Below are 17,275 nucleotides of genomic sequence, written 5' to 3' on the forward strand. Positions count from 1 at the left end.
AGCAAACATTAAGAAATTTTTTTTCTCAAAAGATGTGATGACCCTTACAACCATGATACTGCACTGATGCTATAAACTCATATAAAACATTCAGGAAATTCCAAGGCTCAGAATTTATTCCTTCATATAGCCCAAACACTGCAGAAGTGAGCAAAGCCTGAGCATTGCTAACCAGGAAAGCCTGTTGAAATTCAACAAGATAACAGTAGTAAGCAAAAGCCACCAAAAACCCTTATTAAACACCAAAATCACTGATGCTTACACATCTCAAAGCAGAGATTTCACAGATTTTCCCTATTTGGTTGGAAAAAGACAGCAGAGAGAATAAAACCTAGTATTACATGACAAGATATCTCACATATCACTTAAGATATCTCCTCCACAGTATACCTCAGTGAACAGCAGTCCTCTCAGTAAAGCAGGAGCAGTAAATGAGAAAAAATTAAAAAATCAGGTCTTTAGTTAAAGCAGTTGTAGGTTCTAATTGCCAACAAAGGCAATATTAATGAGGTGAGTTTTAAAGGAGACTTTGCATTAGCACAACTCAAAATTCACTTTTTTTCAACAATAAGGTGCAAAACATGCCACTGAGTATTACTGCTGCAAATCAAACAAATCTGCTCTAATCTTTCATCCAAGCTATGCAATGAATGCACTTTCTCAACACAGAATAAGTACTTGCTTTCATGGATAACTGGATCAAGACCTGCTATCTGAAGTCTCTGTGATATAACCAATCAGGAAAAACAAGATTAAGCAATGATGATACATTAAAAATAGCAAAATAGGAGGCAAAAATGCCAATTCTGTCACCTGCATGCCTTGTGAACCATGCCTTCAGAATCTCACCAGACTAAAAAGAAAGAATAATTGAAATACAATGGAAGAAAGTTAGAAATTTTATTTAAAATTTCTTACTACATGCATACCCTCCCCATGCACTATGACCTTAATATAAATGCCTTAGGTGAATGCTCAAAAGGAAACAAAGCTAAGTCAAATAAATCTCTTGTACTTAACCTCACACTTAATCTACTAATGTCCTATAAAGCAGGATTTTAATTATCACCTTTAATAAACTGGTCTTCTCCCATTTCACATTATTTTCTTGAACTATGTTGTACATTTTAAGACATTTTAAAATATATTTAAGCACCATCTACTACAGAAAAAAAAAGTTTAAAAAATAAAAATTAAGCTAAGTAAATGCCAAGTTCAGCTACACTTTCTATTATGCCACAAAAAGAAGCAACACTTAGATCACATAAGAGTGGACAGTACAAGCTTAAATAACCTGTAAATGCACCATTTAAGCAACATGGAAAAACTGTCCTACCAAGTTAATTATTTATGCAGTAAGATTTAAGAATAAATATTCAGTTAGCATAAATTGCTTTAGCTTTTTGACTTTGAAAGGACTTACAAATACTTGTGTGGATTCATGATGTCTCTTGTCCTGTTCATTACAATGTAGTAACTAAGAGCACAGACTTTAAAAAGCCCCAAACAACAAAACCCCACAGAACAATTCCCTTCACCCCAACAAAACATCAAACAAAAAATCACCTAAACCCAAATTTTAAAAAATGCATCACAAAAAGAGGAGAAAATCAACAAGACATGACCAAAGGAATAGAGATGCTTATACAACAATGAAGTATCCAAACCAAGAGACACCTAACATATATAGAAAGGAAACTCCAATGGACAGAAAGTTCAGAAGACATAGGACCAAATTTCAGGACCACATTTAACTGGATAGTTTCTACTCCTGCTTTCAGTAAACTCAGACAAGCTATTTTGATTGTTTCACTCCCCAATTTACCATCCTTTTTAGCAACACAATTTCTTCTTAAGCAGAGGGGAACTTTGTTCTGCATGTGATATCATGATTTTGTGTAACACACGATCCTTTTTTCAGTCAAGGTTCTTAGGTGCTACAAAAAAACCACTCCAATCTAACCAAACAAAAGCCCAGCTTTCTAGTACGTATCTGAAAATGCTTTACAGCTGCTAAAAATTCTGATTATTCAAGAAAAAAGGGACAAGTTATTCTTCAATAGAAAAACTGCATCCGAGTTGTATCCTTGACTAGATTCAGTGGAAAAGAAAGTAATACAGATGCATACTCACTAGCCAATCACTGGCAAATAGTTGTGAATTGGTGTTTTGCACAGAAAGTTCAGTTCACTCAGTTCTCAGTAGGCAAAATTCAGTCTAAACCAAACCATGATGTATCCATTTCTCTTCTTTAAATTAACTATTACACCCTAGGCTATAGACCCATATACAGCTAAAGAGTTTGCTAGAATCATGCTATTCTGATCAGAACTAAACAAGGAAGAAACCACATCTTGGTTAATCACCCCCAAACAATTTTTTGAGAAGGGAGCTGCTTCTAAGAAAAGGCAGAAGAGCCAACCACTGTCCCAGCAGGATGAGCTCTATGGAGTAAATTTGCAAGTATCTTAAATGCATTCCAAGAATAAACATATAGGAGATATAGACAGCAGCTAAAAAATCAGACTATGTAATAGATTCATGTTTCATAGGCATCACCTTGTAATGTATTCATGTCTCACAGAAATTATCTGTTCCACTGACATCATATAGAGAAAAACAAACCCGTTCAGGTAACAAGCAGTCCAGAACTGCTCCCAAGAATGGTGCCACTAAGTCAAACTTCTGAGCATTCTTCCCATGACAAAAACTTTCAGAGCATCAAAGGCAAGTCTGAGACCTTCTACCAGTTTTGGTGAGGAGCTGGAATTGTCAAGTCTGCCAGCTGCAGTGTAATTCCAGCCCAACTGGACATCATAAGATCATTTGGTCTCCTCTCCTACTCTGAGCAAAGCCTATGCTAGGCAGCTGCTCAGATCCAGGTAAGTTCAAACAATCCGGAGGATAGCAAAATCCTCTCTGGGAAGTTTATTCCTCCCATGGTTTTATTGCAGCTGATTCCTGGTGCTTCTCATCCATCCACTGAGCACCTTAGTGCAGCACCCACCTGCATATTCGGTGTGGCCAAACACGAGGACGCTGAAGACAGCATCAAAGTCCCGAATACTTCTTCCTTTTCTTTAGACAGAACAAAACAACTCCTGGCTGTACACGGTGTTCCCAGCTCCTGTCGAAGCAGGAGGGATGCCGAGGCTGTGCTGTGCAGCAGCAAGGCAGGGAAGGTGTGCGAGCTGACAAGGCTGCAGTTGGGGACAGCCACCGCCAGGGCACACTGCCGGCTCACCATCCTCCCTGGCACAGCCAGGGCACACTGCCGGCTCACCATCCTCCCTCCATGGCACAGCCAGGGCACACTGCCGGCTCACCATCCTCCCTGTATGGCACAGCCAGGGCACACTGCCGGCTCACCATCCTCCCTCTATGGCACAGCCAGGGCACACTGCCGGCTCACCATCCTCCCTCTATGGCACAGCCAGGGCACACTGCCGGCTCACCATCCTCCCTGTATGGCACAGCCAGGGCACACTGCCGGCTCACCATCCTCCCTCTATGGCACAGCCAGGGCACACTGCCGGCTCACCATCCTCCCTGGCACAGCCAGGGCACACTGCCGGCTCACCATCCTCCCTGGCACAGCCAGGGCACACTGCCGGCTCACCATCCTCTATGGCACAGCCAGGGCACACTGCCGGCTCACCATCCTCCCTGTATGGCACAGCCAGGGCACACTGCCGGCTCACCATCCTCCCTGTATGGCACAGCCAGGGCACACTGCCGGCTCACCATCCTCCCTCTATGGCACAGCCAGGGCACACTGCCGGCTCACCATCCTCCCTCTATGGCACAGCCAGGGCACACTGCCGGCTCACCATCCTCCCTGGCACAGCCAGGGCACACTGCCGGCTCACCATCCTCCCTCTATGGCACAGCCAGGGCACACTGCCGGCTCACCATCCTCCCTGTATGGCACAGCCAGGGCACACTGCCGGCTCACCATCCTCCCTCCCTGGCACAGCCAGGGCACACTGCCGGCTCACCATCCTCCCTGGCACAGCCAGGGCACACTGCCGGCTCACCATCCTCCCTCTATGGCACAGCCAGGGCACACTGCCGGCTCACCATCCTCTATGGCACAGCCAGGGCACACTGCCGGCTCACCATCCTCCCTGTATGGCACAGCCAGGGCACACTGCCGGCTCACCATCCTCCCTGTATGGCACAGCCAGGGCACACTGCCGGCTCACCATCCTCCCTCTATGGCACAGCCAGGGCACACTGCCGGCTCACCATCCTCCCTCTATGGCACAGCCAGGGCACACTGCCGGCTCACCATCCTCCCTGTATGGCACAGCCAGGGCACACTGCCGGCTCACCATCCTCCCTCCCTGGCACAGCCAGGGCACACTGCCGGCTCACCATCCTCCCTCTATGGCACAGCCAGGGCACACTGCCGGCTCACCATCCTCCCTGTATGGCACAGCCAGGGCACACTGCCGGCTCACCATCCTCCCTGTATGGCACAGCCAGGGCACACTGCCGGCTCACCATCCTCCCTGTATGGCACAGCCAGGGCACACTGCCGGCTCACCATCCTCCCTCCATGGCACAGCCAGGGCACACTGCCGGCTCACCATCCTCTATGGCACAGCCAGGGCACACTGCCGGCTCACCGTCCTCCCTGTATGGCACAGCCAGGGCACACTGCCGGCTCACCATCCTCCCTGGCACAGCCAGGGCACACTGCCGGCTCACCATCCTCCCTGGCACAGCCAGGGCACACTGCCGGCTCACCATCCTCCCTCTATGGCACAGCCAGGGCACACTGCCGGCTCACCATCCTCCCTCCATGGCACAGCCAGGGCACACTGCCGGCTCACCATCCTCCCTGGCACAGCCAGGGCACACTGCCGGCTCACCATCCTCCCTGTATGGCACAGCCAGGGCACACTGCCGGCTCACCATCCTCCCTCTATGGCACAGCCAGGGCACACTGCCGGCTCACCATCCTCCCTCTATGGCACAGCCAGGGCACACTGCCGGCTCACCATCCTCCCTGGCACAGCCAGGGCACACTGCCGGCTCACCATCCTCCCTGTATGGCACAGCCAGGGCACACTGCCGGCTCACCATCCTCCCTGGCACAGCCAGGGCACACTGCCGGCTCACCATCCTCCATGGCACAGCCAGGGCACACTGCCGGCTCACCATCCTCCCTCCATGGCACAGCCAGGACACACTGCCGGCTCACCATCCTCCCTCTATGGCACAGCCAGGGCACACTGCCGGCTCACCATCCTCCCTGTATGGCACAGCCAGGGCACACTGCCGGCTCACCATCCTCCCTGTATGGCACAGCCAGGGCACACTGCCGGCTCACCATCCTCCATGGCACAGCCAGGGCACACTGCCGGCTCACCATCCTCCCTCCATGGCACAGCCAGGGCACACTGCCGGCTCACCATCCTCCCTCCATGGCACAGCCAGGGCACACTGCCGGCTCACCATCCTCCCTCCATGGCACAGCCAGGACACACTGCCGGCTCACCATCCTCCCTCTATGGCACAGCCAGGGCACACTGCCGGCTCACCATCCTCCCTGGCACAGCCAGGGCACACTGCCGGCTCACCATCCTCCCTGTATGGCACAGCCAGGGCACACTGCCGGCTCACCATCCTCCCTGGCACAGCCAGGGCACACTGCCGGCTCACCATCCTCCCTCCATGGCACAGCCAGGGCACACTGCCGGCTCACCATCCTCCCTGTATGGCACAGCCAGGGCACACTGCCGGCTCACCATCCTCCATGTATGGCACAGCCAGGGCACACTGCCGGCTCACCATCCTCCCTGGCACAGCCAGGGCACACTGCCGGCTCACCATCCTCCCTCTATGGCACAGCCAGGGCACACTGCCGGCTCACCATCCTCCCTCTATGGCACAGCCAGGGCACACTGCCGGCTCACCATCCTCCCTGGCACAGCCAGGGCACACTGCCGGCTCACCATCCTCCCTGTATGGCACAGCCAGGGCACACTGCCGGCTCACCATCCTCCCTGTATGGCACAGCCAGGGCACACTGCCGGCTCACCATCCTCCCTCTATGGCACAGCCAGGGCACACTGCCGGCTCACCATCCTCCCTCTATGGCACAGCCAGGGCACACTGCCGGCTCACCATCCTCTATGGCACAGCCAGGGCACACTGCCGGCTCACCATCCTCCCTGGCACAGCCAGGGCACACTGCCGGCTCACCATCCTCCCTGTATGGCACAGCCAGGGCACACTGCCGGCTCACCATCCTCCCTGGCACAGCCAGGGCACACTGCCGGCTCACCATCCTCCATGGCACAGCCAGGGCACACTGCCGGCTCACCATCCTCCCTCCATGGCACAGCCAGGACACACTGCCGGCTCACCATCCTCCCTGTATGGCACAGCCAGGGCACACTGCCGGCTCACCATCCTCCCTGTATGGCACAGCCAGGGCACACTGCCGGCTCACCATCCTCCCTCCATGGCACAGCCAGGGCACACTGCCGGCTCACCATCCTCCCTGGCACAGCCAGGGCACACTGCCGGCTCACCATCCTCCCTGTATGGCACAGCCAGGGCACACTGCCGGCTCACCATCCTCCATGGCACAGCCAGGGCACACTGCCGGCTCACCATCCTCCCTCCATGGCACAGCCAGGGCACACTGCCGGCTCACCATCCTCCCTGGCACAGCCAGGGCACACTGCTGGCTCACCATCCTCCCTGCCTGGGAGACACGTATTTTTAACCTTGGAGTCAGTTTTTATCCTCCATCTATCTCAGTTATGTTTTTTGAAGTTCTTCAAATGTTCAGGAGTAGCACAGGCTTAGGCAATGCAAAAAATAGAAATCAATTTTGTCCACAAATTGCTACTGCAGTGGGGAGTTTATGCACTCCTCATATCTTAAACTGTGACCTGAATTCAACTTTACCTGTGGTAGACAATTCCTGAGTAAAGAAGAGGAAATTTTCCTAGTACTTCACTATGTTTACTGCTCTGTTTATAGAGAAGTATTTATTACTTTAATTAGGAACTTCAGCTTGTTGGGTCTATGAAGGAATCAATCCTGACTAGTATTTTGTGTTCCACCCTTCACAGTTTTGGTATGCAATATAATCCCTAGAGTCAGATGAGATCCTCTTTTCTGCCCTTGGTCTAAACATTATCCCTGAACTTAGCTTAATTCATTACTTGAGAGAGCCACATAGCCACTAATGTGCCAATAATCTTCCTCCTAGAGTTAACATATGTTCTTCAATAATTTACTGACTTGATTTGACATAAGGGGATAGTGCCAGAATCATTAGGGTGAGATATGACAACCTTCCCACTCATCTCAGCACTGCTATTTCTAGTACTTGAGGATGGTGTGCAGGGGGCGTGCTGTACGGAATAACAGCTGAGGAGAAACAATAGCACTCTGTCCCTCAACTCCAAGACAAATTTGTCCCTAAATATTTAATATAAGCATAAGTTATCCTAGAAGCTCATTTGTTTCCAAGCAAAAACACCATGAGGGTGGCACACTCTAGGAGATAGCATGTTCTGCATCTTGACTCACTGCAGCCCTGCTTCAGACACCCACTCTTGTGCGGACGAGTCTGAAGAGACCACAGCCACCTTTATACAGGTCGAGTAGGAGGCCAGTCCCAACACACCAAATACAACAGGCTACATTCTTCCATCTAAACACACCCATTTTCACTAACAGCCACAGCTCAGCTATCACAAACTTTTGATTACATTGAGGTTTACCACGTATGTTGTGGTAATGACCACACAGAAGGACTAGACAGATACGTATTATTTACACCTACACAGTGTTTAACTACAGAAATTAATAGCCTGCAGTAACATTTTCTCTTCTTCTAAGAATCTCAACATTAAGAGTGCAAGACTTCCAATATGAAATAATTTTCATTTCCACTACAAAGCCTTTGCCTCCAAAAAAAAACTTGGTTGTGATAAACACTAGGATAAAACAAATACACTTGCACTCGTGCCCATAGCCACAGCTCTGTATTTGCCCTGCAATACCAGTCACTCAGATGCTCCAATTGTGGATGCAGTTATTATTACAAAGCCTAGCACTGTAGTAATCATCTGAAAATAAAGTTGTACAGTGGCCAACAGTAAGTGGGTGACATTTGTTATGCTAACAAGGCTCAGATGCTATAGCTACATAACTTCTGTGCTTCAATAGCACTATCATGTTATACTTAGGTAAAAATAATGATCTATTTTACAGTGTGCAAAATGCAAATTATTTTGGTAAATTTTTATTATCACTGTATCTTTCAGAGATTTCAAGCACAATTTTTCTTAATATATAATATTTAAACATTATTAGAATATTTAATATAAGATAACTAGTGTATTAATATATTTGTACTTTTACACATAGATTAAATTCAGATCTGTATACTAAGCAAGACTAAATGGCAAATGTATCACTGAGGAACAAGAATACTGGAACCTTCTCTCCTTTTAAAATCTTTTAATTTTACTTTTAAACAGAAAATAAATACTGCTTGGACTTTAAAAGAAAATATACTGAGGACATAGTGACAGGACACTAGAATACTGTATATTAAAACCAAGCAATATGCATATAAAACAACACCCAAACATCATCTTACAATATGTACATGTGAAGTAGAAAAATTTCAAGTGTAGCAGGCTCAGTGCAGCCTCAATTTGACTACAGTGATTCAACTTCATGAGCAGCAGTATCAAACAAATAGTTTCTGTATTGCTTTAGATTCCAGAATAAGAAGTCAAAGTGAAATAGAGAAGCAAAGTGTCAAACCTAACATAATTATGGTGAAGTCTCCAATAAGCAAGCAAACCCTTAAGGCACGTACAGAGGAATCTATACAACATGCCACTGGCAGACCTTGAAAGCATATGAGAGTCCAGATTACTACTTCATATTAACTCAAAGCATTCAGCAGACAATCAGCCAAACCTTGCAAGACTTCATTTTGATAAGTTCAGTTCATTTGTGAAGGTTTATGTCATGGTTTCATCCATGGTTCAAGTACCACACAGCTTCTGGCTCACTGCCCACCCACCACTGGGATGGGGACAGAATTGGAAGGGCAAAAGTGCAAGAACTCATGTGTTGAGATAAAGGCAGCTTAATAAGGAAAAAGGCGTAGTATAAAAAGAAAAACAACTCCTCAAAGAAAAACAAAACAAAACCACCGCAAATAATGCAAAAATCCCACAACTGCTCATCAACAGCCAGTCTATTCAACTGCAGCAAGTCCCAGAGAAGAGGCAGTTCTGGCAAACCTCTGCCCTTCTCCCCATGCTTAGCAAGATGTGGCATATCTCTTTGTGAGTGTGGAATATCTCTTTGGGCAGTTGGGGTCAGCTCCACGTTAACACTGTTTAGCAATTCCCAAAACACCAGTATTTTATCAAAACTATTGCATCACAACTCCAAACAGTCTCACACAAACTCCTACAGAGAAAAGCAATTCTTTCCCAATCTAAACAAGCACAAGGTAACACCAGAAGGCAACTTTCAAGACGGTATCCTAGTGAATGCACACAGCTTCACCCACCCTTAAGTACAGCTCTTCAAGAGATTATTCTGATATATTCAACAAGAATTAGAATTTAGTTAAATACCCTTTTTTCTTTCAGCAGAATGTTTTCCCTAACAACTCAGTTTCCAGACCAACTCTATCCACATTAGTTTATGCATTTCCAAGCCCCGCTACCGTTGCCTAGTAAATAATTAAATGCAGAAACATTTTACTCCATGACAGCAACTGGAAGAGTATTAAAAACATATAAAACACAAGATGCATTTACAGATCCTTTTAAATGTAGCTCCACATGTACCACATGAATTCAAGGATTTTTGAGACAACACTTCTTTTAAAAAGTTGCACTTATTTTTAGGATAGAATATGAATTTGAATCATTTGCAGTTGGATAAATTCACTAATAAGAAGGATATTTATTAGATTCACCATAGATTTAGGATGCTTGCAAATATTTTCTAATGATAATACATTGTAAGGCAGGAGAATTAATTTATATTTGGAACAACATTACAGTGACTCAAGACCTAACTAACTTGCTAAGCAAATGGTGAATGCACGAAATCTGTCAATTATTCCAAGCTTGAAGTGCAGAGAGTGACAGTACAAAAACACAAACCTTTGCATATCTTCCTTCCTTATCACTCCCTCAACTGTTCTATTTTTTCCTATCTAAATTCCTTCCTCTGTTTCCCTCATCATCCATTCATCTCATGTTTAATTGTCTAGCCTTCTCTCCCTCTTCATCTTCAGATCCCATCACTATTCCACTTCATTCAAATAACCTCCTTCCAATGCACTGTCCAAATTTGAGGGGAGAAGAAAGAGCCCAAAAGTCTGTCCTTGCTTTCAATCCTTACACCTGACAACACAGAGTTACAAGACTGCATGAAATCCTCCCTTGCCTTCTCATGCCCAAAAACCCACTGATGGAAAGATTTTTCTCTTAAATCTCTACTGAACTTTTGCAAATATTTTTTTAGTTGTTTGCATCCTGGCCAACAACAAGCAATGCCTATTTTGACAGATAATGTCGTATCAAAAACTAAAGAGACAGCTGGTAAAAGAAAGCGTATAGTGAATACAGATTCCCTACTTGGTTATCTCCAAGTACAAAGATCATCAATGACAAAGTCAAATCTGAGGTTCAGAGTTGTTTTTTAAAATAATGAACACTAAAATGTACTTAATACAAAATCCTTAAAGAAAAAAAAAAAACCAACAACTTAACTGATTATTTGCTCTGGGATTGCATTTTGTTGTTTTTACTTTACTTTTAAATTATCCAGAAGCAGATGTAGCAGAAAGCACTTCAATGTTTTAAGTTCAGCAACAAAAATATTTGAATTGCAAAATTATCTCAACACCAGTTGCAATTTGCTCCCTCCCTACCTCTCACACAGGGAATGCCACCAAGGATGCAGAAGACTATAGCAACAATCAGGGCAAGTGTGATAGGCTTTTTGTCCCACACCATACCATGCACACAAGGAGATAAAACAGTAGAAGGAAAGACACCTCATCCATCCTCTTAAGACTTTTAAGTGGTACATTCACCTATGTTTAAAGGCATAGATGCTGAAGCACAAAAACTAGAATTCATCCTTAGCTTGAAAGAAGATTTGATAAAGGACAGGCAGAACTCAATAATTATTGAAATATCTTTTGGAGACAATCTAGCTGAGAGGCTAGTAATACTAAATTTGCACCTGAAACATGATATCAAACAGGGTCCTGATCTAGTCACTAACATACAGAGAACTAAACACCCAGTGTACTTGTGTGTACCAAAACATAATCACAACAGTGCCCCAATGGCCTAACCCACCAAAATTCAGGAAAGTTTAGTTACTGCTGGTTCTGTTGACTTCATCAGCAAAGTTATCCATTGTGCTTAGACATATGGACTATGCTTTCTGAGACAAGTGTGCTAAAATGTTACACTTTTAGTAAGTACTTTATAATTGCCATAGTGGTTCAGCAACACACTTCAAGAGAAACAAGGCAAGCCTGCAACATTTACTCTCTTCAAAATGCCAGCAGAACATCAGTAATATAACAGTGAAAGTCAACTCAGTCTTCATACAAAGACATTTTCACAGAACAGCACAAAATGATGTGAAATTAAATCCTGATGAACTTTTTATTGACAGGAAAAAAAGCCATAACTACTACAAACAAAACTAGGTTGTTAAGATTACGTACTGCACCTGAGGTATTCCATCAGCTGTGGAATAAGCACTATGCTCTGAAAAAGTAATTTATTTATAAGGAATTTACATCACAAGCTAGCCCTCAGAGCTCATATGGCAGAGGAGTAAACACATGCAGTCACACCCTAACAAGTAAAACATTGTAAGTTTACACTCCTAGCTGGCAACAAACACTAGGAATTGTGTCATTTGCTGTCTGGGATTTCTTTTTACTTTTTCTTTTTGAGTAGTTTCTTGTTGGTTCCAGCCCAAATCTGCGAGTTTAAAACTCATTATTGCTGACTAAGAAAAAATGTAGCAGGAAGAGAATACATAGAGAAGCAGTGTTCACAAATGAGATGCTTAGAAGTATAAATTAAAAAGGAAGCTTTTAACATCATTGCATCAGATTTCAAGAAAACTTATTTGTAGCACTGAAAAGGAAAGAGACTACTGTAAGACTAAATGCACCCTCCCCATTACATTATGGGTTTAGTTACTGCACCAGGCATGATATAATGGAAGCAACTACACACATGTATGAATGCAGAAGGAAAATAATCCAATGAAGTAAGCATAAAGCACAGCAATTTTTTTGAAAAAGTAAAAACCAATAGATAAAAATGATAACTAAGAAGGGCTGTTCCCTAATATGAGATGGTAAAAACTGTGTTTTTATTAGAGAAGAAAGAGGTATGGAAATACCTTCTGAAATACTAAGCAAGCAAACAGCAGAAGGAGTACACAGACCTGAAATAATTGGCTGGATGTTACACCATGTGTAGGCTATTTCTTTATTGTGTCCAGTAACAGAGGCTATAAACATCCCATGGACACAGTGCTAGAGTTTCTATGGATATGGGAACAATCAAATCAGTCTACTTGAACTAAGTTTCCAACTTCATACCAGACGTCACCATCTTAATATAAAATTAAACTGAAATTTTTGTAACAAAAATTTCAAACAAGATAATCTTTATTTTTTCATTGTTTAGGAATAGCAAATCAAAATACTGCAAGAGAAAAAAACTGCTACATTTGAAGTTTATTTCGATTAAATATTTTTCAAATTTTAGTTCAGAGTTTTATTTTGTCCTAGAATTATTTTTCCTGTGTTGCAGAGTTATCTTACTCTTTAAACATTTTTGCCAAAAAATTTCTGATTAATTATAAAAATCAAAGCTACAAAATTATTTAATATTCATATGCATAGCCAGTAACAGCTCTTCATACATAAACAGCAAAAGAAAATATATGTATAAATGTAAATGCAATATGCAAACAGTCACCTGGAATATTATTTTACTAATTCAAACTGTAAACAAATGTTACATACAAACAATATTTAATATTCTACTCTATGTTGCAAGGATGGAAGAAAGCAAAGAAATTATTAAATCTTGTTGAGAGAAAAATATTAATCAATAAAATTCTCAATCTGTTCACATAAACAGAGGTTCAGAGAACTGGAAATGTCCATGGCTTGTAACATAAATTTATTCAATTCTGGATATATAATCCATTCAGTATCCCCATATATCAGTTTCATAACATATAAAGAAGCCTGTCTTAACATTACTCTACAATAAATGAAGCTAAATATCATTGATTACAATAACAACAACAAAAAAGCAATTCCTATATTACTAATTTAAGACTGTTTAACTTTGGAGAAAACAAAACAGACACCACCTCTATTCCATTACCATTACCAGCGTACTTTTCTCACCAGCATACTGGTTTACCCCAGGTATTTCTGACAACGCTGAACTATCCATAACACTGGAAAAACATGCTGTTTTTCTTTGAAATGATACAGAAGCAATTTCTACTTTAGATAGGTTATGAAACACTGTTGCATCACATTGTGAAATTTTTGTCAGGTGGGTCTGCAGGTTTAGTTTATGTTTATATATATGTACATACACACACACACACACACACACACACGTGTATAAAAAAAGCCCCCCAGAACATTATGGCATTATGGAAAATCCACTCATTAAAATCATTATTGATTTTGCTACAATATTATTCAGACAGCTTCTGCTACTGGTAACATCTATGTTAGTGGATTTGTGTCCTATTATTTTTAACAGTAAATCAGAAGCATAAAGATCATTGGAAAAAGAGCTACCAGACCTGTACCTCCAGGAAAAACATGCTACTGTGTCTTCAAAAAATATATTTCTAGAGTATTCAAATCTCTTCAGACATATTCTAATTTCTCTGCATCACCACAAATATGGATGAGAAAGAAACACATATCAAGATCAATAGAAAAAGCTCTAGTGTATTCAAAAGAAAAGGTGTTTGCTATTGCACTGGGCCTACAGAGAACACCAAGAGTGCCTCCCTCGGGCAGCACCACTGAAATGGCTAAAAGTAAACTAACAAGAAGCACTTGTTTTGTCTGGAGACAGAAGAGTTACTCAGGGGTACCACACATTTGAGAAGAGTCAATTATCCTGGATGGATCACGAGGAACAGCACAACTGCAGAACATAGCAAAGACTGAGAATAATATTTTTGTCAAACAGGCAAAGCTGCAGAGAGAGAATCATTGGCATTGACCACAGGCATTCCTTGTGCAAACTTCCCTTCCCTTGGCCTCCTGACGGGACCAACAGCACCACAGAAGCCATAGGAAGCTAAGAAATAAAAGATGCAGCTAATGGAGAAAAAGTCAATGATTTGATCAGCCTGGCACAGAGTGTGGTGCTCAGAAACATGCTGGCAGCTGTGAATCGAGAACACATCAAACCTGCAGCAGCTCAAAGCCTCCTTTGCCCCACGAGCATTTCACACGCCTGCTCCATGCATATGCTTTCCCCATTAAATGCTACTGCCAGAACCAAACAAGCAATGAACTCATCCACTTTGTCCATAAAAGAGAAGAAATATTCAAATTAACTTCTACTGTTATTTTTCATGATGATAGTGATATGAAGTGCGCAGAGCTGACTAGAATATCAGATGGTTTAACCGGGCAGCTGAAGAGACCAACACAATTCTGCCTGAAGGTCAAATCAATATCAAAAAAAGATCTTGTGCTACCAAGAACATTTACCATCAGATGTGCAAAACCCTAGACTGCGAGAAGTTTAAAGGAGTGGAAGAGATGATAAGATTGAGAAGGGGTATCATACTGTGTAAATGGCTTTTATTCAGTGACGCAGTAAACACGAAAAGTGTCCCCTGGTCCGAGGCAGAGTAAACAGAAGAGGATTAACACCACAGCTCAGGTCTCTACCTGAAGGCAGTGCCAGGAAAGGTGTCTGACCTCCCACACTGCTGCTGCAGGCAGCTGGCACCATGGCTTTGCAGAGGGAGCAGCTGGCAGGGCTGTTTGCTCACTCACAGCCCAAAACAATCCCAGGCTGGACTCGGTCAGCATCCTGCTCCTCAGTGGCATCTCTGCAAGCCAAAGCAGCTTTGGCCACCTGCCCACTATCAGGTTCTCTGCAACAGAAATCACTCCTGCTGCTCACTAGGAAGGCAAACACTGCAGATAAACACAGGCGCACACCTATCATTCATCTCTCTGATCAGCTTTTTATGGTGGAGTTGAAAATATATGCATCAAAGGCAATTTCCATACCACCATCAGCCTTCATTCTACTAGTGAAAAATGATTTCAAGATACATTTCTGACAAATGTGTAGTATGTAGCTTCATATGGCAAAGATCATTCCACACAGAGCAAAGGGATGTAACTGTGCAATGGAATTCTAAAAATCATCGCATCAGACACTTAACACAGAGACGATTCCTTTCACAGGAACCAAATAGCTACATTCGCTATGTGGATGTGGTATTTGTGCACTCACCATGTCAGTTTTAATAGATAAGAGTATCCCAACCCTCCCCAAGTCTTACATCTATCTAAACCAGAATTCAATTAGCCAGAATCAGAGTAATATCAACCAAAAGATTGATAAAAACTATGATATAATAGTAATTTGAGCACAGATAACACTTAGACTCTAACTTGTATTGACTTTTTTGATCAAGACTTGCAAAAAATAAGAGCAAAAAATAAGCACAAAAATGTAGGCCACCATTTAGCCACTCTTACTATAATTATAACACCACCATCACTCATCATTTAACACACAAAACAGTGCTACAGTTGTCTGCAGATCTCATTAAAAGAACAAGACACAAGCATCTCCAAATAGTATCTGTTATGATTTACCACCCTGGATGATATCAGTAAGAGATTTTTTTTTAACCTCCTGTATTTTCTAACATTAATACAACAGCAGCAATATATTACTTAACACAGGACTGTACAACAGTTCAAACAATACATGTTAACTGGTATTATTTTTCTGGAAGGAAACTAACCAAAATTACTGGTTACTACCAAAATTAAGTACAGAAAAAACAAAGGATAACAAGAAGTAATGTACAATCATGATCAAGACAACAGTAAAGAAACATCAGCATAAAAAGTTTCAAGAAGTTGGAGACAAAATTTCTTCAAAGTTTTCATATCAACTACAACTTTAAATGAGAAAAGCTCCAAATTAATGTGAGTAAAGTAATCTCATTTTATAAACAATACATAGTTTTTTAATCTGAATTTAACATTTCTTATATTGCTCTGAATAAGGATTCACTAAGTCTATTTTAATTGACCACAGCCTTGTATATAATATGGAATTCTACAAAATAGTACTCAACTCAAATGTTGAGTACCTAAATTTAAGTACTAATTAATTAGGCAAATGAATAGAGATTCTAAAAATTATCTAGTCTTAAAAAAGATGAAATATTCTTTCTATAAGGTAAAAAAACACTTATGCAGGTATGAAAGCCTTCTCCACCTCAAAGTACATTTACTTCAGAAGTCTCCTCTTAATCTCCTTTGCTTGCTTACACATTCTTGTAGATGTGAGGTGCTTATTTTAAGTAAGGGAAGGTGCTAAGGAATGGCAATGGTCCTTTTACCACCACCTTCTTTAAACTCTCATTTAGGTAGCTTTGCAGTCACCACAAATTATTATCTTGTGCTGGTCCACAAACTCAAGCACCCATTTACTAAATGCTTTAACAGATTATTGTCACTAAATCTTGAGTATATGAACCTCTCAGATGCTCATTTAGTACTAAAAGCTACTATATAGCTTTTGAACTACATTGGTCTATTTTAAAGACAGCATTATGCAAGCCCTAAATGGAGCTACTAGCTAACCAAGAAATGTGCAGCATGAAGGTGACTTAATCCCACCACTTAAGGAAAGCAAAACCTTGATAGTTTGAAAAAGCTTGTCTAACTTGTTGAATCAAGCACCATTTCAAAGCACCACTTCCAACCAACATGAAAAACTTCATGATCAGTGATTAAGTATCATGTTGAACTACTTCAGACAAAAGATAAGAAATTGGTCTTTTAAAAGAAGCAGAACTGAATATATTGTTTTCAATCTACGATTTTCTTTTAGTTAGCCACCTCCAGAAACATAGAGGTTACATGAGCCCTAACGCAAAAAAATACCCAAACCAAACTGAAAAAAATACGAAG

General features: G+C 42.6%; 1 protein-coding gene across 1 annotated transcript in view; it reads right to left on the reverse strand.

Annotated features, from left to right (window-relative positions):
- Window positions 1-17,275, reverse strand: part of CRIM1 (cysteine rich transmembrane BMP regulator 1) — a 172,087-nt gene that overhangs the window by 96,496 nt on the left and 58,316 nt on the right. The gene's annotated exons all lie outside the window — the stretch shown is intronic.

Source organism: Oenanthe melanoleuca, chromosome 3 (assembly GCF_029582105.1).
Source record: "Oenanthe melanoleuca isolate GR-GAL-2019-014 chromosome 3, OMel1.0, whole genome shotgun sequence".
NCBI classification, from domain to species: domain Eukaryota; kingdom Metazoa; phylum Chordata; class Aves; order Passeriformes; family Muscicapidae; genus Oenanthe; species Oenanthe melanoleuca.